The 16,033-nt window shown below is 47.3% G+C and overlaps 1 protein-coding gene across 1 annotated transcript in view; it reads right to left on the minus strand.

Moving 5' to 3' along the window:
* Positions 1 to 16,033, minus strand: part of LOC138265101 (kyphoscoliosis peptidase-like) — a 350,383-nt gene that overhangs the window by 237,792 nt on the left and 96,558 nt on the right. The window lies entirely within an intron of this gene.

The following is a 16,033-nucleotide window of genomic DNA, read 5'->3' on the forward strand; positions in this document are numbered from 1 at the left end:
ACTGGCTATATTATAAACATAATTACCCAGCTTTAGCATACAGTAACTTTGCAATTCTGTACGTCGTATTGGTTGTGTATTGAATTCATCCAGTTTTGGATTGCACTATGAGGGAGGGTAAACTTCTCATGAACGTCCATCTAGGTATCCATAGGTTTTACAGCACTCACAGAGGAATAGTAGGAACAGGTTAACAATTAAGTCGATTGGAAGTGCACATCTATTATTTCAATTAGAAACGGCCTAAAACTGGCAGGTGTTTAACCCCCCACCCCTCTGTTTTGGTGTCTTTCCAGAGTATTTACTTATGTACCCTAAGGAAACTGCTACATATCCATCAGTTTGGTTGTTATCCGGCCAATACACTGATTTTATGCTGATAATTTGGGGTCTACATTCTGCGCAAATCAGGCACTTTCCCTGTGCCATAGAAACAAAAAAGTGTACTTTCACGCAAAACTTTTGCTTCTCATGTTAAGTGATTTAATTACATTGGGCCAAGTTTGCGCTATAAAAACCTGCAAAAAATACTAACTTCGCCTTACACATATGAACCGAATATGGCACCAGGGCGCTTTACAAGGAAGATAAAATTGCTGATATTGTTAAATACCTGCCTCCCCACACGCTCCTCCCCACCAGACACGCCCTACCAGACCTTCAGCAAATATCCCAATCGATGAAAAAGGTATCGACACTCCTCTGTTTTTTTATCTTTGCAAAGCACAGATTCCTATCCATAATTAAATCTAGAGCCCTGCGTATATTGGTCTTTTAAGGAACAATGGCAGGTTCATGACGTACTTGTGAATGTCTTGGGTCCTTTCTGAACGATACAGCTCCCATGCTTTCATAATTTTTCCCTTTCCAAACCCTTTCTAAGAATTTGAGACACATTTATCTGTTTTGCCAGACTCATGTTTTAAAGAAAATACAGACATTTATAAATACATGGCCGAGATTTGGTCAGCACTCTTCGCTCACTGGTGAGCTTAAATGTAATTCATATTTTCTTCTAAACATCACAGCTTGCTGCATGTGCCAGTGGATCGTCCCATGTAATCGATTTGCTCTCTTGAATGGCGAGGGAAAGCGTTTTGCCTGCAGATGTGCACTTCAATACCAGGGTTGGTGCATTTACGTTGCCGCTCCCTTATTTTTCGAGCAGGTAACGTTTTTTCAACATCATAAAACTAAAAGGCCAAATCATGCTAAACTGGATGTGAAGCAAAAAAAACAGGCACACACACAAAAAAACACACACACATTTTCATTCTTATGTGTCGATTGATTTCAAGTTATTAACTTTTATTAATTAATTTAACTTCTAGGAGACCCAAAATAGGAGTAGACACAATTTCGTAAATGTGTTAGCATGTACGATTAAGAAGATTGAGCAGGATTGCTTAGAAAGATCCACTTTCGAAATGTATCTACTGACACAGGAAATATCAGGAAGATAATATAAGTTCAAAATACATGCCTGCAGTCAGTTCTTTAAGGTTAGTGTTACGCAGGGGTGGCTCCTCCATTAAACCGGAGGAGCCTCACTCTGCTTAAAAGCCCCCAGACATGTCCCAGAGACGAAAAATATAATAGTAGTGAAGATAATTTATTATCGTTTTATTTTTCGTCAACCTGCCATGAACCCAGTGTCATGACCGGGCGGGGCCTGCAGAGTGACAGTAGTGTTGGGCTGGCTGTGCACTAATTTAAAAGTGTGCATGCCATTTTTGCTAGCTGTCTTCCGAAGTTTAGCCTGACATGCTCATTTTTTACCTCTCAACCCTGATGTCCAAGGACAGCTGGATTGAGAGAAAGCATTTGGTTCCAGTGTCCTCAGGAGCGCCAAAAGAGGCCGCTCCCTCCAATCCTGGGGCTTCTCCCATGCTGGTTAACAGCATGAGAGCAGTGCTAGGATTAGCTCTAGTGAGTTAGCTGGGGCCCTGGAGGTGATATAAGGAGGAGAAGAAGTGGACCTGCACGTGGAGGACGTGTCTCCGGAAACAGGGTTAGTACCTTTTCCTTTCTTTTACTTTTTTTAAAGTTATTTTTTTCTGCACCCACTCACCACCCATTTGCCCGACCCTCCACTCAATATAGTAGCCAGCCGCCTCTGGTGGTAGGAATGGAAGTTAGAAGGTCAATTCACAAAGCCATGAAAGGTTACGTGAACGGACACTCTTGTAGTACTACTACCCATATTCTTCAATGATTTCGCGAACCAGCCCCTTCAAATGGGGGTAAAATGGGCATACTCAAGCAATATTTATTTCTAAACAGTACAAACAGAAAGGACTATGCCCTCTTTATACTTTTATTAATAAAGGGTTGGATATTTCGGACCATTTTACAGTGGCATATAAGGATAGGGGTGGGTGGTAAACTCCACTCTGCCAGCAGCATTCGTAGAGTGTGCCACTCTGTGTTCCAAGCAAAAATTCCATCAACCGCAGCATGGCAGAGTTTACCGACACCCACCTCTACCCTTAGGCCACAGAGGTGCCCATCAGGGAGAACACAGACCTCGGAGTATGGCCTTTGATGGCAGAGTTACGGAAGACTCACATGGTCAAGACTTCTTAAGTACAGCATGAATCGCAGACTCAGCAGAGACAGGGAAGCTACTGCTCAATACACAGTTTGTGTGCATTAATATTTGCACAAACACATCAAGTCTGATGGCCACGCTTCTCTAAGTACAGCAATTTGAAAGCTGTTAGCACTTTAATCGAAAGAATAATTTGAACAATGGACATGTAGGGGTTGACGGGGAGGTGGTAATTAAGACTTGTTACTGCATAAGAACAGGCAACAGAACTCACATTTCACAAATGCTCATCAGCTCCAGCACCCTTCACTCGTGCCCTGTTTGGAACATGGAATTCCCACCGGTGGCTGATGCACCATGCCCCATTCTTTACACGAACGCCCTACCGGTCCACCTTTCATGCCCATCTCCCTTCTGTGCGCAGTGTGCTGTCTGGTGCCCCCCACTCTACTTGGACATTTATAGGTTAACCCATACCACCATGCTGTCACCACCGTGGACATGGAGAACAGTGTTGTCCAGCATGACCATCTCTCAAGACTCCCTCCCCTGCCCATCATTTAGAAAGATATGCCCTGTCAGCATCATTCCTGCCCCCTCTCGTACACTGACACTTCCAACAGTCAGTCCCTCCTATAAATCAGTAAGCAATTCATTCAACCGCATCCCAGTGTGCCCAGATGCTCATCGATGCCAAGCAGAGCAACCAGTGCCATCTCAACGAGTGGGGCGTTCAGGGAGCTGGTGAAGGTAGTCATCCTGGTCAGCATTTACTCGCTCCCCTCTGCCCAGCTCCAGCTGTTGTTGCTGATCAGTCTGAGAGCCTGTCTGACTCTCAGTTCGAGGCACACCTCTACAAACAGGCACCTGCCTGCGCCTCATCCCTGGTGGCCTAATGGCCATCCACACCTGTCTGTGCATGTCCCTTTGCTTTCTGTCATCTTTTTTCCAGTCTCCTTTTTCTCCTTTATTGAGTTTTCCATTTTTTGCCCCTTCTTCCTCCCCCGCGGTCCATCCCTGCCGTTGCTGCCCCTGTGGCTTGTCCACCTCCCTGGAAAGCTCTTTCTCGCTCTCCCACCTCCCAGCTGACCAGACACTCCCACCTCCCACTCCTTCTTAATGGTGGCCACTGCGCAGTGAGAGGGCGAATCCCCCGACCGCCTGGTCAGCATCTGCGAGCTCCCCTTGGTGCAGCTCCACCTGTTGCTGCTGCTGTTGATCGGCCCCACGTCAGCCCTGGACATCGACACCACCATACCCGACAGCTACAAAACTGTCCTCAAAGACAGAATCAATTGACCAGGAGAAGGCACCATAGTCTACAGGAACACCCTATGCCTCTCAACCACCACCGAACACCTACACTTCCAAATCCAGATCAACCTATACACCTGCCTTCGTGGCACGCTCATCTACAGACCACCCGGACCATGGCCCCAGTTCAACGAAACCTTCACCAACCTCATCTCCCACCATGCACTCGCCTCCACCAATGACATCCTACTCAGCAACTATAACTTCCGCTCGAAAACCGCAACGACCGCAACACCTTATCCCTTCTAAACAAACTCGCCACCCTCGGTCTCAAGCAACTTGTCAATCACCCCACACACTCTCAGCCCACATCCTTGACCCATCTGCTTGGTCAAAAACAGCATCATCATGCTGCACAACTCCGAACACCATTGGACCGACCAGAGATGTATCCTCTTCACCTTTATGAAGACCACAGCACACACCATGCCCCATACGCCCCAGGCAGAAACTGGAGCAAAGTCACCAAAGCCTAGTTCGCCAATGCCCTCAGCCACTACCCGCACCGGGCACCACAAACGCAAATGACTCAGCACGCAACTTGCACCGCTAGATAACAGAATGCACAAACACCACAGCTCCTCTCAGAAAACATGCTGGACAACAGCACAGGAGGAAACCAAACTGGTTCACAACAGAACACCAAGAATCCAAACGCAACTGCAGACGATCGGAACAAATATTGAGGAACAGAAAAGCAACCACAGATCGCACAACCTACAAAGACGCAGTCACCATGCACCACCAGCCCATCAGAGTTGCCAAAAAAACTGCCATTCAAGAATGTATCAACACCAACGCACATAACAGCAAGGTGCTATTCACCATAGTCAAGGAATTCACGAACCCGGGATCAGACACCTCAGACATCCCCCCGTAAGAACTTTGCAAGAGCATTGCCATCTTTTTTCACTGGAAAATCCAGGACATACATGAAGGATTCAAGAACCAAAACCCACCCCACCCCACCACTCACCAGCATCACCAAGGACCCCACACAGCAGACCCTGAACCTCTGGACCCCTATCTCCAAAGAAGACACACAGAAACTCATGAATTCCATCCATTTAGGGGCACTCTCTGACCCGTGCCCACATCACATCTTCAACCCGGCTAACAGCACATCGCACCAGAGCTCTGTCGGACTATCAACCACTCCATCGAAACTGCCACCACCTTCCCATCCGACTGGAAACAGGCAGAAATCAACCTGCTCTTGAAGAAACCCTCTGCCAACCGAAAGGAGATGAAAAACTACAGACTCATCTCGCTGCTCCCCTTCCCAGCCAGCGTAACAGAAAAGGTCATCAACATGCAACTGATGGAGTTTCTCAAATCATACCACATTCTGGACTCCTCACAATCTGGATTCAGGAGCAACCACAGCACCAAGACAGCCTTCCTTGCGGCCACAGATGACATCTGAACCATACTGGACCATGGAGACATGGCTGCCCTCATCTTCCTGGACCTCTCCACTGTGTTCAACACAGTCTCAAACTCTACTCTCTGCACCAGACTCCACGACACCGGCATCCGAGGCAAAGCACTGGAATGGATTTGATCCTTCCTGACTGGAAGAACCCAGACTGTCAGACTCCCAACATAACTTCAGCACCCACAGAAACATGCTGCGGAGTACCCCATGGATCCTAGAAAAGCCTGACCCTCTTCAACATCTACATGGCCCTGCTCGCTAAGATCGTCAGACAGCATGGACAAAACATCGTCTCCTATGCTGATGACATCCAGCTGATCCTCTCCCTGACTGATGACCCATCAACAGCTAAGAGAAAGTTTCACAATGGTATGAGAGCAGTCACTGCCTGGATGGAAGCCAGTTGCCTCAAGCTCAACTCAAATAAGACAGAGGTCCTCATACTCAGCTCCACCCCCTCCACCTTAGGCGACTCCTGGTGGCCTGCTGCCCTAGGAAACCCCTCCACCCCCACCAACCACGCACGCAACCTGGTAATCATCCTGGACTCTACGCTGTCCATGAGACATCAAGTCAATGCTGTCTCTTCTGCCTGCTTCCACACCTCGCAGCTCTTTCGAAAGATCTTGAAGTGGATCTCCACTGAGATTAGAAGGGCGGTCACCTACACCCCGGTCAGCAGCAAACTGGACTACGGCAACGCATTCTATGCCGGCATCACAAAGAAGTTACTAGCAGGACTACAGAGAATCTAGAACACAGCAGCCAGACTCATCCTGGACATCTCCTGCCACTGCCACATCTCTGCCCACCTAAGAGACCTCCTCTGGCTCCGGGTCAATAAACGCATCACCTTCAAGCTATTGACTCACACAAACAAGGCACTTCACAACTTCGGACCAGACTACCTCTACCACCGCCTCACCGCCTACATCCCCGCCTGGAGGCTCAGCGCGAGAGTTACTGTTAGAAATGGGATCTTTGGTTGGCAGTCAGGGTACCCCCTGTCCAAGCAAGGACTCTCTAGACAGGGTAAAGTAGAATCACACTCAGTTAACCCCTGTTTACCCCCTTGGTAGCTTGGCACAAGCAAGCAGGCTTAACTTCAGAAGCAAGGTGTAAAGTATGTGTACCAACACACACAGTAACTCAGTGAAAACACTACAAAATGACACAATGCAGGTTTAGAAAAATAGATAATATTTAATAAAACAAGAACAAGACAAAAATGCCAAAATCCAACATACACAAGCCAAGTTATGAAGTTAAAAAGCAAAAGAGTCTTAAATCCTTTAGAAAACAGTGAGAACTTAGTTAGCGTACAAAAATACCTGAGTAGCAGCAAAATAAAGCCGCACAGGCGAGTGTGCATTGGAAAAGGCCAGCGATGCATTGATTTCTCACTCACAAGCGAGAGCGTGTGTCATTCCTCCTCTGGTCAGGTTGGCGAGCGTTGTTTCTTCTCTCCAACAATAGAGCGATGCATCAACCCGGATAGGCACCTCGGGTCCGGGAAGGCTTTGCATTGATTTTCCACACGTAGCGATGTGTCGAATTTTGGTCTCACAGTGTCAAGAAACCGCGCTATGTAATTAACAGAAACCGCTACAGGTGCTGCACGTCATTTCTCCAGCCACGTTGCATCGATCTCCAAGCCAGGATGCAGGTGGAGCACTGATTCTATCCGCAAGGCCGGCAGGGTGTTGTTTTTCAGCTACAGAGCGGGTGGTGTGTAGGTGGGTGGTTTCCCCACACGGTGGTCTTTGAGTGGATTTCTGTCCTTTTCATCCAGCTGCACCTTTTAAGGGCCCAGAGACAGGTTAGGGCACCAGTTAGCAGGCAGGACTCTCAGCAGAAAGCCCAAGTGCTGGCAGAGAGAAGACTTTGCTGTCCCTGAGACTTCAAGAACAGGAGGCAAGGTCGGTTTCAAGCCCTTGGAGATTCTTCACCAGTGGGAAGTCACACAAAAGTCAGTCTTTGTCCTTTCTCGGGTAGAAGCAGCTATTGCAGGCCAACCCAGCAAAACACAGTCACAGGCAAAGGGGAAGTACTCCTCCTCCAGCTTCTCCAGCCCTTCACCTTGGCAGAGGTTCTTCTTGGTTTCAGAAGTACTTTCCTTTTCAGAGGTTTTGGGTGCTATTCTTATACGCCTCTCTGCCTTTGAAGTAGGCGTACTTCAAAGGAAAGTCTCTGTTGTTTTCAAGATCCTACCTTGCCCAGGCCAGGCCCTAGACATACACCAAGGGGTTGGAGACTGCATTGTGTGAGGGCAGGTACAGCCCTTTCAAGTGTAAGTGACCACTCCTCCACTCCCTTCAGCCCAGGTGGCCCATCAGGATATGCGGGCTATACCCTAGTTCCCTTTGTGTCACTGTCTAGAGGAGGGTGCAAACAGCCCAACTGTCAAACTGACCCAGACAGGGAATCCACAAACAAGCAGAGCCCCAGAATGGTTTAAGCAAGAAAATGCTACTTTTTAACAGTGGCATTTTCAAACACACAATCTAAAAACCAACTTCACTAAAAGATGTATTTTAAAATTGTGAGTTCAGAGACCCCAAACTCCAAATGTCTATCTGCTCCCAAAGGGAATCTACGCTTTGATCATATTTAAAGGCAGCCCCCATTTTCACCTAGGAGAGAGGCTTTGCAACAGTGAAAAAGGAATTTGGCAGTATTTCACTGTCAGGACATGTAAAACACATAAGTACATGTCTCACCTTTAACATACACTGCACCCTGCCCATGGGGCTACCTAGGGCCTGCCTTAGGGGTGTCTTAAATGTATAAAAAGGGAAGGTTTAGGCCTGGCAATTGGGTACACTTGCCAAGTTGAATTGGCAGTTTAAAACTGCACTCACTGACACTGCAGTGGCAGGTTTGAGCCATGATTACAGGGCTACTAATGTGGGTGACACAACCAGTGCTGCAGGCCCACTAGTAGCATTTGATTGACAGGCCCAGGGCACCTCTAGAGTACTTTACTAGGGACTTACTGGTAAATCAAATATTCAAATATGCCAATCATGGAAAGTCAATGTACACTATAGAATTTAAACAGGGAACACTTACACTTTAGCACTTTTCAGCACTGGTAAAAGTGTCCAGAGCAAACGAAACAGCAAAAAAAGAGTCCAGCACACAGAAACAACATGGGAAGTAGAGGCAAAAAGTCTAACTGTTACCATCCACGAATTTTGGGTTAATCACTTGTAGCCTCTAGTAAGGATGATGACTGGTGCCCGGTGGTGTCTCCTCAGTGACTCCCTCTCTATTGATATCAGCTTGTATAGAACTCTGTGGAAGAGAGGCTGTCCCTTCGGCTCTGTATCTAATTACAATCATACAAAGGACTCCCTTGCAATCATGTTAGCAGTGTAATGCTCATTACTTAATGGCTAATTCTAAATCATCTGAAGTGATGCTTTATCTGTTCTAGCCTTTCTTCCCTCCAACATAAGGAACCCTGGGTGCTGAGGTGGCAGTCACCTAACTCGAAGCAGCATTTCTTAAGCACGCTGACCCAGTCACTTGGGTGGCCTATCTTTAAACACACCTGCTCTTGTCTCCAAATGTGTGAATGTACATTTGGGGGCAGAAGAGATATTTGTGCCATTTGAGAAACTCCTTTGAATTTCTCAATTTAATAATGTGCATTAGAAAACAAAGGAAAGCGCTCTCAGGGGCTGCTTTAGTCAGGTTTTGGATCCTCGAATGCAGCTGTTTTCAGGCTTCCTATTTGGCTTTCTCAGTGTTGTAGTTTCAAGGTGTGCATTTAGTAGGAAGCGTCATATGTGACAGCTAATATTTGTTTGCCATCATTAAGAAATTTAAAAGTTAACGTCCCACACAGTTTTTATATTGGCATAAAACAAATTAATTTATTTAATAAATGTTATCTACAGAAATACAAGACAGTGACAACAATGGCTGAATTATGAGATGCATGTTTTCATTCTTTTGGCAGCCATTAAACTTGTGGCTTTAAACACCTGTGTTAGAAATTGGGTCTCTAGTAGGCAGAGGTACACCCTTGTCCAAGTAGGGACCACAATTCTAGTCAGGTTAAGTCACACACAATCCAAATTATCTTGTGTCCATCCTCTGGTAGCTTGGTACTGAGCAGTCAGACTTAACTTAGAAGGCAATGTATAAAGTATTTGTGCAATAAATCATACAGTAACATAGTGAAAACACCACAAAAACACACCACACAGGTTTAGAAAAATGGATAATATTTATCTGAATTAAATACTGTTGGAACAATGAAAATCTAATGTTCACAAGCAGAGTTATGATTTTTTAAAGATTAAATCCAACTAAAGCGCCTAGAAAACACAATTGCTGCAACTGGGGCTATCAGTGCCTCATTGACAGAGTCGTTCCCAATAATCCAACACCACCAGTGCCCGTCACGCGGTCACATGGTCCCCCAGGTACAGCACCTTTTGAAAAGAATAACAAGGATGTCGCACGGAGTCAGAAAGAGACGTCAGTGGAGTCGGTGTGGCGTCAGTCCCTCACGGCATCTGACATGAGAGGTGTCAGTTCCGTATTGCAAAGAGGGTGGAAGTGCGGCATTGGTTGTGTCCAAATGCAGGGAGATATGATGCATCGTCCGCCGCAATGCATCGATTCTTTGTGACCCGGCAGGGTAGCTGGTTCTGGTTCGTCAGGACATGATGTGTTGACTTCGCCGGGTCGTGATGACCCAGTGTGACGTCAGTGGAGTCTCAGCAACCTCAGACATGCATTGCAGGTCGAGGTCATTGTGTGCAGGGAGATCAGCGGAGCGGGAGCAGGCTGAAGTGTCGCTGAAGTTGTTCTGAAGTTGTTCTGAAGTCACTGAAGTTGGTGTACTAGCACAAAGCTAGAGGTGGAGGTCTGTGTAGTCCCTGAGACCCCGGAATAGGAGGCAAGCTCAATTCAAGCACTTGGAGAGCACTTTGGGGGGAAGGCAGAGCTCTTCCAGCACTGTCAGGGGCCAGCAGGGCAGCAGAACAACAGCAGGGCAGTAGTCCTTTGCAGCAAAGTAGTCCAGAGAGTCCTTTGGGCCACCAAGCAGGTCTTCTGACATAATTCAGGTGCATGTCCAGAAGTGTCTGAGTTGGTGGGATTAGAGACCCAGTTTAAATACCGAAAAATGCCTTTGAAGTGGGGGAGATTTCAAAGAGTGGTTTTGAGGTGCACAAGTTCCCCTTTCAATGCAGCCCTGTCTGTCAGGCTCTTCCTTGGTACTTATTTTTTTAAAACACAGATGAATTCCCCTAGTTCCATTTTAGAGATTCATGGTGTACTATTGAATTAAAGTTGTTTTTGTTCTATGTTTACAAAAAAACAATCAATCAACTATTTGTAAAGCGCAGCTAATCACCCATAGGGTCTCAAGGAATTGTATATGGACATGCTGCTCAGTCGAAGAGCCAGGTCTTGAGGTCCTTGCTGAACTTCTTCAGTGATGCAGTGTGCCTGAGTTTGAGAGGTAGTGTGTTCCATGCCTGGGCTGCTTTGTAGGAGAAGGATCTTCCTCCTGCTGTTCTTTTCCGGATCTTGGGAATGGCAGCAAGGGCAAGCTGAGAGGAACGTACACTTCTGTTTGGTACGTAGAAAGTGAGGCAGTGGTTGAGGTATGCTGGTCCTATGTTGTGCAGTGTCTCATAGGTGTGGATCAGGAGTTTATATGTGATGCGCTTGTTGACTGGGAGCCAGTATAGGTCTAAGAGGTGGGAGGATATGTGGCTGTGTCGTGGGATGTCCAGGATGAGTCTGGCTGCTGCATTCTGGACTCTTAGTCTGTAGTCTTGATTGAAGTTTCTTGGTGATGCCAGCATCAAGTGCGTTGTCGTAGTCCAGTTTGCTAGTGATGAGTGTGTGGGTGACTGTCTTCCTTGTGTTGGGGGGACTCCATTTGAAAATCTTCTGCGGGAGTCGGACAGTGTGGAAGCATGATAAAGAGATGAAGTTAACTTAGCAGATCATCGATAGAGACGAGTCCAGGATGATGCCCAGGTTGCATGCATGATCAGTGGGGGGTTACCAGAGCGGTGGGCCACCAGGAGTCATTCCAGGCAGAAGGGGGGGAGCCAATCACGAGGATCTCTGTCGTCCAAGTTGAGCTTGAGGCAGCTGGCCTTCATCCAGGCAGCGACTGCTCTCATCCCGTTGTGGAAATTCCTCTTGGCTTGAGCAGAGTCCTCAGACAGGGAGAGGATCAGTTAGGTGTCAACGGCGTAGGAGACTATGTTTAGCTCGTGTTGTTGGGTGATCTTGGCAAGCGGGGCCATGTAGATGTTGAAAAGCGTAGGGCTGAGTGAAGATCCTTGGGGCACTCCGCAGCGAGTGTCTTTAGGTTTTGACGTGAATAGCAGTAGTCTAACCCTCTATGTTCTTCCGGTGAGGAAGGACCTGATCCGATCCTGGGCTTTGACTTGGATGCGGCATCGTGCAGTCTGTCTCAGAGGGTGGAGTGGGAGACGGTGTCAAATGCGGCGGAGAGGTCAAGGAGGATGAGTGCGCCCATTCCTCTATGGTCCAGTATGATGCGTGTGTCATCACTGGCTGCTAAGGGAGCGGTTTCAGGGAGACGATGTGTCTTGAGGAATTTGGTGAGTTGCTGGTTGACTACTTACTCTGTTACATTGGCAGGGAATGGGAGCAGAGAGATGGGTCTGTAGTTGTTCAGCTCCCTAGGGTTGGCACTGTGTTTTTTGAGTAGGGGGATGAGTTCTGCATACTTCCAGTCTGAGGGGAATGTGGCAATCTCGAAGGATTGGTTGATGGTTCAGCAGAGCTCCAGTGCTATGGTGGTGTTGGCCAGGTTGAAGATGTGATGAGGGCATGAACCTGAGGGTGCTCCAGAGTGGATGGAGTTCATCAGTCTCTGGGTGTCCACTATAGGGATGGGGTTCTAGGAGTTCAATATCTGGTGAGGTGTTAGGTCTGTGGTGGTGAGCGGTGCTGGAGGGATTTGGTTCCTGGAGCCTTCGTAGATGTCCTGGATCTTACTGTGAAAGAAGGTTGTGAGGTTATTGCAGAGGTCTTGGGAAGGAGCTATGGAAGTGATGTCTGTCCCGGAGTTTGTGCACTCTTTGACGATGGCTAAGAGCTCTCTGCTGTTGTGAGCGCTGGAGTTGCGGCGTGCTTGAAAGGTGGCTTTTTTGGTGGCTCTGATGTTCTGGTGGTGCATGGTGACTTCATTTTTGTAGGCTGTGCAGTCTTCGGTTGATTTGCTTGGATTCCTGTAAGTCTGTCATAAACCACTTGAGTGTTTTGCTCCATTGATTCCCTGCTGTTTTTCTAAGGGGAGCTACCTTGTTGGTGCAGTTTGAGAGCCAGGGATGTAGGTTGCTTGCAGCTTCATTTGTGTTCGCTGCATCAGGTGGGAGAGAGTGGTTGAGAGCATTGGTGAGTTCTGCTTCCGTAACTTTGTCCCAGTGTCTGCCAAGGGGATGGGGATGTAGTGGCATGTGGCGTTCTTTATGTAGGTAAAGTGGATGCACTTGTGGTCGGTCCAATAGTGTTCAGCGGTGTGGGAGATGGTGATGTTGTCTCCTACACCAGAAAGGCCCAGAGTGGTTCGATTCAAAATGCCGCTCCAGAAAAGCAAATCTCCTAAAAGTGATCAAGTTGGGCGATGTTGCCAAGATAAAAGATACCATGTCTTTTCATAGAAAAGCTGTTCAGGTTGCTTAAAAGACATGGGAGGGAGCGTGGCCAGAGGAAAATTGGGCTCTCTGGTATTCTCCCTATAGTCAGCCTGGGCCCCGCCACAAAGCCCAAAAACGGCACGAGGGAACAAAGGACGACGTCTGAGTCCCTGTTCCGAGAGGTCCTGAGCAAGCGTGAGGGGCTGAGACAAAATGGCAGCACCCAGTACACAGGGCTAAGGGAACTCCTACAGAACAGGGGAAAACCGCACGCTGGAAAGAAGAACCTGTGAGCACTTAGTGACCCTGGCTAACTGCCAAACGGACTGTCCAGTAGAAGAAGAGACAGAAAAAAACCAAGGCGATTGCAGAAGCTACGTGACAGACAGCACTCCCGCAGAACACCAGGAGAAATGAAGGAAAAATGTGAGGAGGCTGGATTGCAAGACAGATAGACCCAAGGGAGTCGGGGTGGGGGGATTTAGAAGGGAGATCATGGTGGTAGCATTGGAGGCAGCAGAGGACCCACAACCACCAGACATGCAGCAGATCCAAGAGGGCGCCCCGAAGACAAACAGTAAAGAAACGCAACGGGAAAACTAGAGTGACTTAGAAGCCATGGGGGAGGCTCTGCGCACCCCTGGGCCTAAAACATTGAGGAGCCTGTGGATCGGGCCCAGGGAACCAGAAGTAAGCGCAGAAAATCTCACAAACCCGGTAGAAGAACCCCTCATTGAGAGGAGCACACAGCCTAGCACGACATTGTGGGCTATCGCCCAGAGCACCATGATGATCTAAATAGAACAAGGAGGGGGAAGCGTGCTCAATCGCCCCAAACTAGCACCACGTGAAGACCCTTGGAGCTTCAGATAGAAGGGATCCGAGCGCACATAGACTAGAAGCCCGCCATCTGTCTGGAGTAGTGCCTGAGAGGCTACTTGCCCCAATTGCCGCCCCAGGAAAGATTAATTAAAAAAAGGCTGGCTCGGGGGGCAGCAGAGGACAGTGAGACGCTCTCAACAAGACTGAATGCCACAACAGAAGAATCCCAGCGAGACCCCATGCTGACGGACATCTGGCAAGCCATCACAACCACAAGAGAATAACTAGAAACCAAGATAGATGTACTGAAAGTAGACATTGGCATTCTTAAGGATGACCATCGGCGATTGGTCAAAAGAGTAACCGCAGCTGAGAAAACACTAACGGAGGTTAATCCAGAGGTAGGCTCCTTGCAGACCAGGCTAACTATGATTGAGGTGAAGGTGCGCACCCTAGAACTCCATGCAGAGGACAGTGAGACTAGGTTCTGAAGGAATAATAGCTGCATTGTAGGTATGCCCGAAAGAGTGGAGGGGGAAAGCATGATCTTACCTGGAGAGATGGCTGCGAGAGGAGATAGCACCAAAGGAACTCTCTGCCTTCTACGTGCTGGAAAGGGTGAATAGATGCCCTTCAAAGCCGCCGCAACCTGGAATGCCTCCAAGGCCTATTGTAGCTCAGCTCTTACATTACTGAGATCGGAACAACACTCTGACAAGGGCGTGAGCGAAACATGAGATAATTATGGCTAATCATAAAGTGATGGTCTTCCAGGACTTTACTAAGGCTATACAAAAACAAAGAGTGATGTTCATTGAAGCACAACTGTGACATTTAAATGTGAAGTATGCCATGATGTTTCCTGCCCAGCTTAGAGTCTCCACAGCTGATGGGACTTGTTTCTTTCAATCACCCAAGGAAGTATGGGCTGGCTAGACCTCCAAGAGCAACCAGGGCCTAGCCGTTCACCTCTGGTAGACAAAAGCTCACTGAAGAAGAAAGTTAAAAAGAGAGTACGGAGCACCAACAGAGGCACACCAACTGAAATGGAGGCACGAAAAGATCAGCAAAGAGCTATAGAAATAGTGACTGTGATGAGCAGGAAGAGACTAGAAGACACCAGCTCGACGGTGACGAAAACAAATAGCGAGGCCTCCATATCTAGCGAAGGGGGTTCTTCTGACCATTTGGAAGATGAGATGCCCAAAATCACCTCCAACATGGCAGATGAAAGCTTCTGAGATTCACTGATAAGTACTACGAATGGCCGAGCACCTGACGGTGGTTGGAGGGCATTCCCTAGGACCAGATCTTGAGGTGACCGACCAATGTGATATCAGTGATGGATACCTGCACTAACTTGGTCGGAGACTGTAGAACAACTCCCCAACATGACAGGGAAGCCTTAGGGAACTTAGGAGAAGTAATTCAAGAATTATCTACCCTACATGGAGAGATGAGTGCCCCGACTCTACCATCCCAGGTCCTTGCTTTGCCCAATTTACTGTAAGAGAAGAACCTCAGAACAAGTACCAAACCTTTATCTTTGATTAGCTGGAACATTGCAGGAGTCCGGCCTAAATTACAAAATTCAGATTGGCTAAATTTGTGTTCTCTTATGATATTATTTAGATGCATCTAGATGGTTTTCAAACCCTATACCACCCAGTGATTCCATCCACAGCAGGAAGGGCCAGTGGGGGTCTTGCGGTCCTCGTCTTACTGAATTTACACAGGACAAGGGCATCATTAAAATGGCCCTCTCCTTATTTCATGATTGTTTTACTATTGACTGCAGGGAGTGGAGCTATTCTTTTAATAAACTTTTATAATAATGCCTCAAATGGTTCCCTAAAGAAAATTCTTGAGGATGTAACAGACTTTCATGATTCCTCTACCTGGATTCAAGATAACGATGTAATTATGCTTTGGTTAGGAGATTTTAATGTGTCTTTATGTCACGTAGCAGACAGAAAACAGTGCTGTTTTGTTTCAGAGGGCTGTGAAATATCAACCCACTTTAGACACTCAGAAGCAGGGGTTGCGCTCAATTGTTTTATTTATAAATATGATCTTATGTTTACCAGTGAGGTAAGCTTTCAAAGCATACAGAAAATTGCTACATTCACAGGAAACTCAAAGGAAGCTTCATAGATTTTATCCTTATTAGTTCTGCCAACTCCTATCGAAATCTCGATTTTAAGATAAACCCCCATTGTGCCAGTGATCACAATCCTTTATGTATTAATTTAGCTTATAATA

This window comes from Pleurodeles waltl, chromosome 11, assembly GCF_031143425.1.
Source record: "Pleurodeles waltl isolate 20211129_DDA chromosome 11, aPleWal1.hap1.20221129, whole genome shotgun sequence".
Taxonomy (NCBI): domain Eukaryota; kingdom Metazoa; phylum Chordata; class Amphibia; order Caudata; family Salamandridae; genus Pleurodeles; species Pleurodeles waltl.